The sequence below is a fragment of the Triticum urartu genome, chromosome 1A (genome assembly GCF_056163025.1).
Source record: "Triticum urartu cultivar PI428250 chromosome 1A, HENAU_Tu73, whole genome shotgun sequence".
Classification (NCBI taxonomy): domain Eukaryota; kingdom Viridiplantae; phylum Streptophyta; class Magnoliopsida; order Poales; family Poaceae; genus Triticum; species Triticum urartu.
This window is the reverse complement of record NC_141873.1, coordinates 129,098,394-129,111,180: the sequence shown is the minus strand read 5'-3', so window position 1 is coordinate 129,111,180 and position 12,787 is coordinate 129,098,394.

Sequence of the window (12,787 nt, the reverse complement as noted above, 5' to 3'; positions counted from 1 at the left end):
ACGAAAGAGGGGATGCCTTCCGGGGCATCCCCAAGCTTTGGTTTTAGGTGTCCTTAGATTATCTTGGGGGTGCCATGGGAATCCCCAAGATTAGGCTCTTGCCACTACTTGTTCCATAATCCATCAAATCTTTACCCAAAACTTGAAAACTTCACAACACAGAACTTAAAGTAGAAAATCTCGTGAGTTCCGTTAGCGAAAGAAAATAAAAGACCACTTCAAGGTACCGTAATGAACTCATTATTTATTTATATTGGTGTTATACCTACTTTATTCCAACTTCTATATGGTTTATAAACTATTTACTAGTCATAGATTCATCAAAATAAGCAAACAACACACGAAAAACAGAATCTGTCAAAAACAGAACAGTCTGTAGTAATCTGTAGCTAGCGCAAGATCTGGAAACACAAAAATTCTAAAATAAATTGATGGACGTGAGGAATTTATCTATTAAACATCTTAAAAAAGAATTAACTAAATATCACTTTCCAAATAAAAATTACAGCAGTTCTCGTGAGCGCTAAAGTTTATGTTTTTTACAGCAAGTTCAACAAGACTTTCCCCAAGTCTTCCCAACGGTTCTACTTGGCACAAACACTAATTAAACAAAAAAAACACAACAAAAACAGAGGCTAGATAAATTATTTACTAATAAACATAAGAAAAGCAAGGAATAAAAATAAAATTGGGTTGCCTCCCAACAAGCGCTATCGTTTAACGCCCCTAGCTAGGCATAACAAGCAAGAATAGATCTAGGTATTGCCATCTTTGGTAGGCAATCCATAAGTGGCTCTCATAATAGATTCATAAGGTAATTTAATTTTATTTCGAGGAAAGTGTTCCATTCCTTTCCTTAATGGAAATTGGAATCTAATATTTCCTTCCTTCATATCAATAATTGCACCAATCGTTCTAAGGAAAGGTCTACCAAGAATAATAGGACATGAAGGATTGCAATCTATGTCAAGAACAATAAAATCTACGGGCACATAATTCATATTTGCAACAATAAGAACATCATTAATTCTTCCCATGGGTTTCTTAATAGTGGAATCCGCAAGGTGCAAGTTTAGAGAGAAATCATCAAAATCACGGAAACCTAACAAATCACACAAAGTCTTTGGAATCGTGGAAACACTAGCACACAAATCACATAAATCATAACATGCATGATCTTTAATTTTAATTTTAATAGTTGGTTCCCACTCATCATAAAGTTTTCTAGGGATAGAAACTTCCAATTCAAGTTTTTCTTCATAAGATTGCATCAAGGCATCAACGATATGTTTAGTAAACAATTTATTTGGACTATAAGCATGAGGAGAATTTAGGACGGATTGCAACAAGGAAATACAATCAATCAAAGAGCAATTTTCATAGTTAAATTCCTTTAAATCCATAATAGTGGGTTTAGCAACATCTAGCGTTTTAATTTCTTCAATCCCACTTTTATCAAATGTAGCATCAAGATCAACAAATTCCGAATTCTTGGAACGCCTTCTAGGTAAAGGTGGATCATATTCAGTACCATCATTATCAAGATTAATATTGCAAAACAAAGATTTAATAGGGGACACATCAATAACTTTTAGATCTTCATCATTATTTTCATAGCAACTAGAAGAACACGCTCTTATAAAGGCATCTTTCTTGGCACGCATCCTAACGGTTCTTTCTTTGCACTCATCAATGGAAATTCTCATGGCTTTGAGAGACTCATTGATATCATGCTTAGGTGGAACAGATCTAAGTTTCAAAGAATCAACATCAAGAGCAATTCTATCAACGTTCCTAGCCAAATCATCAATCTTAAGCAATTTTTCTTCAATCATAGCATTAAAATTCTTTTGCAAAGTAATAAATTCTTTAATATTAGATTCGAAATTAGAGGGCATCTTATTATAATTTCCATAAGAATTGTTGTAGGAATTACCATAATTATTAGAGGAATTACTAGGATAAGGCCTAGAGTTGAAATTTCCTCTATACGCATTGTTACCAAAATTGTTCCTACCAACAAAATTCACATCCATAGATTGATTATTATTTTCAATCAATGTAGACAAGGGAATATCATTAGGATCAGAAGAAACACTCTTATTAGCAAAAAATTTCATAAGTTCATCCATCTTTCCACTCAAAACATTAATTTCTTCTATCGCATGCACCTTTTTATTAGTAGATCTTTCAGTATGGCATTGAGAATAATTAACCATAATATTATCTAGGAGTTTAGTAGCTTCTCCTAAAGTGATTTCCATAAAAGTGCCTCCCGTGGCCGAATCTAAAAGATTTCTAGAAGCAAAATTCAATCCGGCATAAAAATTTTGAACAATCATCCACAAATTTAAACCATGAGTAGGGCAATTACGTATCATTAGTTTCATTCTCTCCCAAAAGTGTGCAACATGTTCATGATCAAGTTGCTTAAAATTCATAATATCGTTTCTAAGAGAGATTATCTTAGCGGGAGGAAAATACTTAGAGATAAAAGCATCTTTGCATTTGTTCCATGAATCAGTACTATTTTTAGGCAAAGACGAAAACCAAGCTTTAGCACGATCTCTAAGCAAAAAAGGAAATATCTTCAATTTAACAATATCATTATCCACATCTTTATTCTTTTGCATGTCACACAAATCAACGAAGCTATTTAGATGGGTAGTGGCATCTTCACTAGGAAGGCCAGAGAACGGATCTTTCATGACAAGATTCAGCAAAGCAGTATTAATTTCAGAAGATTCGGCATTGGTAAGAGGAGCAATCGGAGTGCTAATAAAATCATTATTGTTGGTATTGGTGAAGTCACACAATTTAGTATTACCTTGAGCCATCGTGACAAGCAAGCAAAGTAACACACAAGCAAACAAAAAGCAAGCGGGCAAAAAGAGGCAAATAGAGAAAGAGAGGGAGGATAGAGAGAGAGGGGGCGAATAAAACGACAAGGGTGAAGTGGGGGAGAGGAAAACGAGAGGCAAATGGCAAATAATGTAATGCGGGAGATAAGGGTATGTGATGGGTACTTGGTATGTTGACTTTTGCGTAGACCTCCCCGGCAACGGCGCCAGAAATCCATCTTGCTACCTCTTGAGCACTGCGTTGGTTTTCCCCGAATAGGAAGGGATGATGCAGCAAAGTAGCGTCAGTATTTCCCTCAGTTTTTGAGAACCAAGGTATCAATCCAGTACGAGGCTATGCGCTAGTCCCTCGTACATGCAAAAAACAAATAAATCCTCACAACCAACGCAAATAGGGGTTGTCAATCCCTATAAGGCCACTTACGAGAGTGAGATCTGATAGATATGATAAGATAACATTTTTGGTATTTTTATGATAAATATGCAAAGGAAAATAAAGGCAAAGTAAATAACAAAGGAAATAACTAAGTAGTAGGAGATCAATGTGATAAGTATAGACCCGGGGGCCATAGGTTTCACTAGTGGCTTCTCTCGAGAGCATAAGTATTCTACGGTGGGTGAACAAATTACTATTGAGCAATTGACAGAATTGAGCATAGTTATGAGAATATCTAGGTATGATCATGTATATAGGCATCATGTCCGAGACAAGTAGACCGACTCCTGCCTGCAACTACTACTATTACTCCACTCATCGACCGCTATCCAGCATGCATCTAGAGTATTAAGTTAAAAACAGAGTAACGCCTTAAGAAAGATAACATGATGTAGAGGGATAGACTCATGCAATATGAAGAAAACCCCATCTTGTTATCCTCGATGGAAACAATACAATACGTGCCTTGTTGCCCCTACTGTCACAGGGAAAGGACACCGCAAGATTGAACCCAAAGCTAAGCACTTCTCCCATTGCAAGAAAGATCAATCTAGTAGGCCAAACCAAACTGATAATTCGAAGAGACTTGCAAAGATAACCAATCATACCTAAAAGAATTCAGAGAAGATTCAAATATTATTCATAGATAGACTTGATCATAAACCCACAATTCGTCGATCTCAACAAACACACCGCAAAAAGAAGATTACATCAAATAGTTCTCCACAAGAGAGGGGGAGAACATTGTATTGAGATCCAAAAAGAGAGAAGAAGCCATCTAGCTACTAACTATGGACCCGTAGGTCTGAAGTAAACTACTCACACTTCATCGGAGAAGCTATGGTGTTGATGTAGAAGCCCTCCGTGATCGATGCCCCCTCCGACGGAGCTACGGAACAGGCCCCAAGATGGGATCTCGTGGATACAGAAAGTTGCGGCGATGGAATTAGATTTTTGCTCCGTATCTGATCGTTTGGAGGTACGTAGGTATATATAGGAGGAAGGAGTACGTCGGTGGAGCAACAGGGGGCCCACGAGGGTGGAGGGCGTGCTTGGTGGGGGTAGGCGCGCCCCCTACCTCGTGGCCTCCTCTTTTCTGTCTTGGCGTAGGGTCCAAGTCTCCCGGGTCTTGTTCGTTGAGAAAATCACGTTCCCGAAGGTTTCATTCCGTTTGGACTCCGTTTGATATTCCTTTTCTTCGAAACCCTAAAACAGGCAAAAAACAGCAATTCTGGGCTGGGCCTCCGGTTAATAGGTTAGTCCCAAAAATAATATAAAAGTGGATAATAAAGCCCAATAATGTCCAAAACAGTAGATAATATAGCATGGAGCAATCAAAAATTATAGATACATTGGAGACGTATCAGTATGCTGATTATGCTAATTACATTGTTGCTAAATTTATACCACCTAGTTTCACATACCAGCAAAAGAAAAAGTTTTTCTATGATTTAAGACATTACTTTTGGGATGACCCACATCTTTATAAAGAAGGAGTAGATGGTGTTATTAGGCGTTGTGTACCTGAGTATATATAGGAGGAAGGAGTATGTCGGTGGAGCAACAGGGGTCCCACGAGGGTGGAGGGCGCGCCTGGTGGGGGTAGGCGCGCCCCCTACCTCGTGGCCTCCTCTTTTCTTTCTTAACGTAGGGTCCACGTCTCCCGGGTCTTGTTCGTTGAGAAAATCACGTTCCCGAAGGTTTCATTCCGTTTGGACTCCGTTTGATATTCCTTTTCTTCGAAACCCTAAAACAGGCAAAAAACAGCAATTCTGGGCTGGGCCTCCGGTTAATAGGTTAGTCCCAAAAATAATATAAAAGTGGATAATAAAGCCCAATAATGTCCAAAACAGTAGATAATATAGCATGGAGCAATCAAAAATTATAGATACGTTGGAGACGTATCAGTATGCTGATTATGCTAATTACATTGTTGCTAAATTTATACCACCTAGTTTCACATACCAGCAAAAGAAAAAGTTTTTCTATGATTTAAGACATTACTTTTGGGATGACCCACATCTTTATAAAGAAGGAGTAGATGGTGTTATTAGGCGTTGTGTACCTGAGCATGAACAGGAACAGATCCTACGCAAGTGTCACTCCGAAGCTTATGGAGGACACCACGCTGGAGATAGAACTTCACATAAGGTATTCCAATCCGGTTTTTATTGGCCTACTCTCTTCAAGGATGCCCGTAAGTTTGTCTTATCTTGTGATGAATGTCAAAGAATTGGTAATATTAGTAGACGTCAAGAAATGCTATGAATTATTCACTTGTTATTGAACCATTTGATGTTTGGGGCTTTGATTATATGGGACCATTTCCTGCCTCTAATGGATATACACATATTTTAGTTGCTGTTGATTACGTTACTAAGTGGGTAGAAGTTATTCCAACTAGTAGTGCTAATCATAACACCTCTATTAAGATGCTTAAAGAAGTTATTTTTCCAAGGTTTGGGGTCCCTAGATATTTAATGACTGATGGTGGTTCACATTTTCTTCATGGTGCTTTCCGTAAAATGCTTGCTAAGTATGATGTTAATCATAGAATTGCATCTCCTTATCACCCACAGTCTAGTGGTCAAGTAGAATTGAGTAATAGAGAACTCAAATTAATTTTGCAAAAGACTATTAATAGATTATGAAAGAATTGGTCCAAGAAACTTGATGATGCATTATGGGCCTATAGAACTGCATATAAAAATCCTATGGGTATGTGTCCGTATAAAATGGTTTATGGAAAAGCATGCCACTTACCTCTCGAACTAGAACATATGGCTTATTGGGCTATTAAAGAGCTCAATTATGATTTCAAACTTGCCGGTGAGAAAAGGTTATTTGACATTAGCTCACTTGATGAATGGAGAACCCAAGCGTATGAGAATGCCAAATTGTTTAAAGAAAAAGTTAAAAGATGGCATGACAAAAGGATAAAAAAGGTGAGTTTAATGTAGGTGATTATGTATTGCTATACAACTCTCGTTTAAGATTTTCGCATGAAAACTTCTCTCTAAATGGGAAGGTCCCTATGTTATCAAGGAGGTCTATCGTTCCAGTGCCATAAAAATCAACAACTTCGAAGGCACAAATCCGAAGGTGGTGAACGGTCAAAGAATCAAACAATATATCTCAGGTAATTCTATAAATGTTGAAACCAATGTTATTGAAACCGTAACCCCGGAGGAATACATAAGGGACACTTTCCGGAATGTTTCAGACTCTGAAAAGGAATAGATATCTGGTACGGTAAGTAAACTGACTCCAAAACAGTTCTAATGGCAATTTTTCTCCGTTTTGGAATATTTAGAAAAATAGAAAAATAAGAAGCAGTCTGGGAAGGACACGAGGGTGGAGGGTGCGCCGTACCCCCTGGGCGCGCCCCCTACCTCGTGGGCACCTCGTGTGCTCTCTGTACTCCGTTTTATTATACAATATGTATTTTGGTTGGTGAAAATTCATTATATAATCTCCCGGAGGTTTTGACTCCTGTATCATGCAATTGTCCTCTGTTCTTGTTTCGAGTTGTTTTCTGTCAGGGTTGTCAAGGCCAGGCATCATGTCATCCCCCTCCTCCAACAATGGTGACAATGATGCTTGGTTAATGAAGAACCCGTGGAGATCAACAAGGATGAAGGGATCAAGAAGGCCACATAGGACCAAGTTCCGGCAACAAAAGACATCCTTCAACTTGATCACAATCTTCTTACCCCGACTGAGATCGAAGCTTTCAAGATGATTGAGTTAGCTCGTATACAAAACAAGTATGTCACACATGAAAATATTTTGTTGAAGGAGCATATAGTTGCACTCAAGGGCATTATCCGCAAGTTGGAGGATCTCTCACGCTCGATGTGCCACTACCCATCGTCACAACCATCTTCTTCACCAACAAAGGAGACATAATCATATGGGTATGGGCACTCCCCTTGGCAACTGCCAAGCTTGGGGGAGGTGCCCCGGTATCGTATCACCATCACATCTCTATCTTTATTGTTTTTCTTAGTTCGATCCTTTTAGTAATATCTTGATCTAGTAGAATAAAGTTTTTGGTATGATCTAGTTTTGAGTTTTGTTTTATGATCCCTCTATGCAATCGAGTCCGTGAGCTATATAATAAAGATTAATGTTGAGTCAAGGGCTTGATTATCTTGCTATGATCTTGAGTGAATAAAAGAAAAAGAAAGAATAAAAAGAAATAGAAAAAGATCATATTGATCTTATGTAGAGTAATGACTTCACATAGAAAGAGTATGATGATTAAAAGTTGTTGAGAGTTGACAAACATAGCTTTGGTCATCGTTGCAATTAATAGGAACTAATAAAGAAAGAGAGGCTTCACATATAAATATACTATCTTGGACATCTTTTATGATTGTGAGCATTCATTAAAATATGACATGCTAAAGAGTTGATGTTGGACAAGGAAGACAACGTAATGGGTTATGTTTTCTTATATCTGAAATAAAGTATATTGTCATGGATCATCCAACATGTTGAGCTTGCTTTTCCCCCTCATGCTAGCCAAATTCTTTGCACCAAGTAGAGATACTACTTGTGCTTCCAAATACCCTTAAACCCAGTTTTGCCATGAGAGTCCACCATATCTACCTATGGATTGAGTAAGATCCTTCAAGTAAGTTGTCATCGGTGCAAGCAATAAAAATTGCTCTCTAAATATGTATGATTGATTGGTGTGGAGAAAATAAGCTTTATACGATCTTGTGATGTGGAAGAAATAAAAGCAATGGACTGCATAATAAAGGTCTATATCACAAGTGGCAATATAAAGTGACATTCTTTCGCATTAAGATTTTGTGCATCCAACCCTGAAAGCGCATGACAACCTCTGCTTCCCTCTGCGAAGGGACTATCTTTTACTTTCATCTCCTACCTTATGCAAAAGTCATGGTGATCTTCACCTTTCCTTTTTACAGTTTATCCTTTAGCAAGCTCAGTGTGTTGGAAAGATCCTAATATATATATATATAATTGGATGTAAGTTAGCATGATCTATTATTGTTGAGATTACCCTAGAGGTAAAAGGTTGGGAGGCGAAACTATAAGCCCCTATCTTTCTCTGTGTCTGATTAAAACTCTGTAACCACAAGTATTGCGTGAGTGTTAGCAATTGTGAAAGACTACATGATAGTTGAGTATGTGGGCTTGCTGAAAAGCTCTGACATAGACTCTTTCTGATATTATGATAAATTGCAATTGCTTCAATGACTGAGATTATAGTTTATTAGTTCTCAATAAAGTTTCTGATTCATACTTTGCATTGTGAATAGATTATTACTTGAGCATAAGAGATCATATGGCATTATCCATATATGTTGCTTTTTTAAGAATGATCATGATGCCCTCATGTCTGTATTTTATTTTATCGACACCTCTACCTCTAAACATGTGGACATATTTATCGTTATCGGCTTCCGCTTGAGGACAAGCAAGGTCTAAGCTTGGGGAAGTTGATACGTCCATTTTGCATCATGTTTTTATATCGATATTTATTGCATTATGGGTTGTTATTACACATTATGTCGCAATACTTATGCCTATTCTCTCTTATTTTACAAGGTTTACATAAGGAGGGAGAATGCCGGCAGCTGGAATTTTGGACTGGAAAAGGAGCAAATATTAGACACCTATTCTGCACAACTCCAAAAGTCCTGAAACTCCATGGAAGTTATTTTTGGAAATAATAGAAAATACTGAGCGAAGAAAATACCAGAGGGGGCCACACCCTGGCCACGAGGGTAGGGGGCGCGCCCCCTGCCTCGTGGGACCCCTGTTGGCCCTCCGATGCCCATCTTCTGCTATATGGAGTCTTTCACCCAAGAAAAAATCATAAGCAAGCTTTCGGGATGAGACTCCACCGCCACGAGGCGGAACCTTGGCGGAACCAATCTAGGGCTCCGGCGAAGTTGTTCTGCTGGGGAAACTTCCCTCCGGGAGGGGGAAATCATCACCATCGTCATCACCAACAATCCTCTCAGCAGGAGGGGGTCAATCTCCATCAACATATTCACCAGCACCATCTCATCTCAAACCCTAGTTCATCTCTTGTATCCAATCTTAGTATCCAAACCTTAGATTGGTACCTGTGGGTTGCTAGTAGTGTTGATTACTCCTCGTAGTTGTTGCTAGTTGGTTTATTTGATGGAAGATCATATGTTCAGATCTTATATGCATATTAATACCCCTCTGATTATGAACATGAATATGCTTTGTGAGTAGTTACGTTTGTTCCTGAGGACATGGGAAAAGTCTTGCTATTAGTAGTCATGTGAATTTGATATTCGTTCGATATTTTGATGAGATGTATGTTGTCTCTCCTCTAGTGGTGTTATGTGAACGTCGACTACATGACACTTCACCATTATTTGGGCCTAGAGGAAGGCATTGGGAAGTAATAAGTAGATGATGGGTTGCTAGAGTGACAAAACCTTAAACCCTAGTTTATGCGTTGCTTCATAAGGGGCTGATTTGGATCCATGTGTTTCATGCTATGGTTAGGTTTACCTTAATACTTATTTTGTAGTTGCGGATGCTTGCAATAGGAGTTAATCATAAGTGGGATGCTTGTCCAAGTAAGGACAGCACCCAAGCACCGGTCCGCCCACATATCAAATTATCAATGTACCAAACGTGAATCATATGAACATGATGAAAACTAGCTTGACGATATTCCCGTGTGTCCTCGGGAGCGCTTTCTTCTATACAAAAGTTTGTCCAGGCTTGTCCTTTGCTACAAAAAGGATTGGGCCACCTTGCTGCACTTTATTTACTTTTGTTACTTCTTGCTCGTTACAAATTATCTTATCACAAAACTATCTGTTACCTATAATTTCAGTGCTTGCAGAGAATACCTTGCTGAAAACCGCTTATCATTTCCTTCTGCTCCTCATTAGGTTCGACACTCTTAATTATCGAAAGGACTACGATAGATCCCCTATACTTGTGGGTCATCAACTCTCCTCACATCACTCACTGTCAAAGTGCGACAAAAATCCTCAAACTTAGTCGGCCTAGGCTCGGCCAAGCTCCCTCGGAAGGGATCAAGCATATGTCACAAAACTTAGTAAGTGGTATCTGATGATTTTTAGCATATAAATCAAAGCCCACTTCAGGAGGATTATTTCTAGGCAAGAAAGTAAAGCTTTGAACAAACATATTTGTGAGGATTTGGTGGTGGTCACACTCATCTGCGATGAAGTCCGTGTGATCAGAATTGGCAATGAATTGCATGAACTCCTCATGAATTCCATCTTCTTGCAGGAACGGGATGTGCGGCCATTCACATGGCCGTACGTCCGCCAACCTCCGAGGGTGGAGATCATTGTCAGAAGACTCCCCAATAACACCCTTGGAGTTCTTCCTTGAGCCATATTTCCTGAAGATATTCATGTCCGCGTACAATTTTCTGAAAATAAAAATTTTGGAGTCACAAATTTTTTTCAACAAAACTTTGTAAGATTGATAGAAACTACTCATAGGGATACATAGAGGCCATAACAAGCAGTCAAACAACTTAGAACACGAAGAATTCAACATCCAAGCTCATCTACAGCAGCACCAACAGTAGCTATTTATTCAAAGTATAAGCCATTAAAACAGAAACTAATTGGACAAATGGTAGAGTCACATACCAAGCAACAATCTCCCGAAATAGTTTCGGAAATGGAGCTTCGATCAAAGAGATCGAAAATGGCAGCAAAATGAGCAAGAACATGGGAGAGAGGGGGGGAGTGATTTTTTTCTGGAGGTAGGTAGCAATGTGGGCTAAAGAGATAAGTGAGGGGGCCCACGTGGGGACCACAACCCCCAGGGCGCGCCAGGGGGTGCTGGTGCGCCCAGGTGGGTTGTGCCCACCTGGTGCACCCCCCTCTAGTTATTTTTGCACCAAATTTTTTTATTATTCAAGAAAAAAATCATATAAAATTTTCAGGGCATTTTTTGAACTTTTATTTTTGGGTCAATTTTTTGCATGGGAAATTCATAAAACAGACAGAACATGTCATTTTATTTTATTTAACTAATAAAAACAGAGAATAAAAAGTTGGGACAGAAAGTAGTGCTTACTAAATTCATCAACTTCATACCGTTCAAAAATAATTCATTAATAAGGTTGATCAAGTCTTATTAACAACCACTTTCGATTAGCATGAAACCAAAGAACTTTTGTAAATCACTAATTTACCTCAATGGGGATATGCATTTACCCAACAATAAGCATTTTGTATTTCTTTTTGACAGTAGGTAGAGGTATTTGAAAACTTCCAATAGTGATTGTCGGAGATTTTTCAATAACATTAATACCATTCACTTGGAATTGTTTCTTTGGAAAGTGCACCGTATGCTCATTACCATTGATATGAAAAGTGACCTTGCTTTTATTGCAATCAATAACAACCCCTGCAGTGTTTAAGAAGGGTCTACCAAGGATAATCAACATGTTGTCGTCCTCGGGCATCTCAAGTATAACAAAGTCGGTCAAAATAGTAACATTAGCAACAACACCGGGCACATCTTCACAGATACCGATAGATATGGTAGTTGATTTGTCAGCCATTTGCAAATATTTTTCAGTAGGTGTGAGTTTATTCAAGTCAAGTCTTTTATATAAATAGAAAGGCATAACACTAACACCAGCTCCTAAATCACACAAAGCAGTTTTCACATAATTCTTTTTGATAAAGCAAGGTATAGTTGGTATTCCCAGATCTCCAAGTTTTTTAGGTACTCCATCTTTAAAAGTATAATTAGAAAGCATAGTGGAGATTTCAGCTTCCGGTATTTTTCTCTTACTAGTGATGATGTCTTTCATATACTTTGCATAAGGAGGCATTTTCAGGACATCAGTCAAGCGAGTCCGCAAAAAGAATGGCCTTAGCATTTCAGCAAAGCATTCAAATTCTTCACCATCATTCTTTTTAGTTGTGGGTTATCAAGATCAACAGGTGATTCTATCTCAACATCATTATCTGATTCTTTATCATTTGTTGGTTGAGAGTCTTCATGAACCTCATCATTATCTTTTTCATTATTACTAGGTGAGTGTTCATTACCAGATTGGGTTTCAGCATCAGAGATTGAAGTTTCATTTTCATTGTTAGGAGGTTTTTCTATTTCTGGTTCACTAGAAGTATGCAAAGTCCTATCATTTTTCTTTTTCTTTCTAGAAGGACTAGGTACACTAGTGTTATTTCTTTGTGAATCTTGTTAAATTATTTTAGGGTATCCCTCAGGATAAAGTGGTTCCTGGGTCATTTTACCTCCTCTAGTTGCAACTCTAACAGCAAAGTCATGCCTATTATGATTCATTTCATCAAGTAATTCTCTTTGAGATTTAGCAACTTGTTCTAATTGAGTTTGAACCATAGAAGCATGCTTTCCAACACCTCTAACATCATTTGATATTGTAAATAACAAGTCACTCAAGCAAGCAATCATATCAGAATTGTATTTCAATTGTTTCATAACA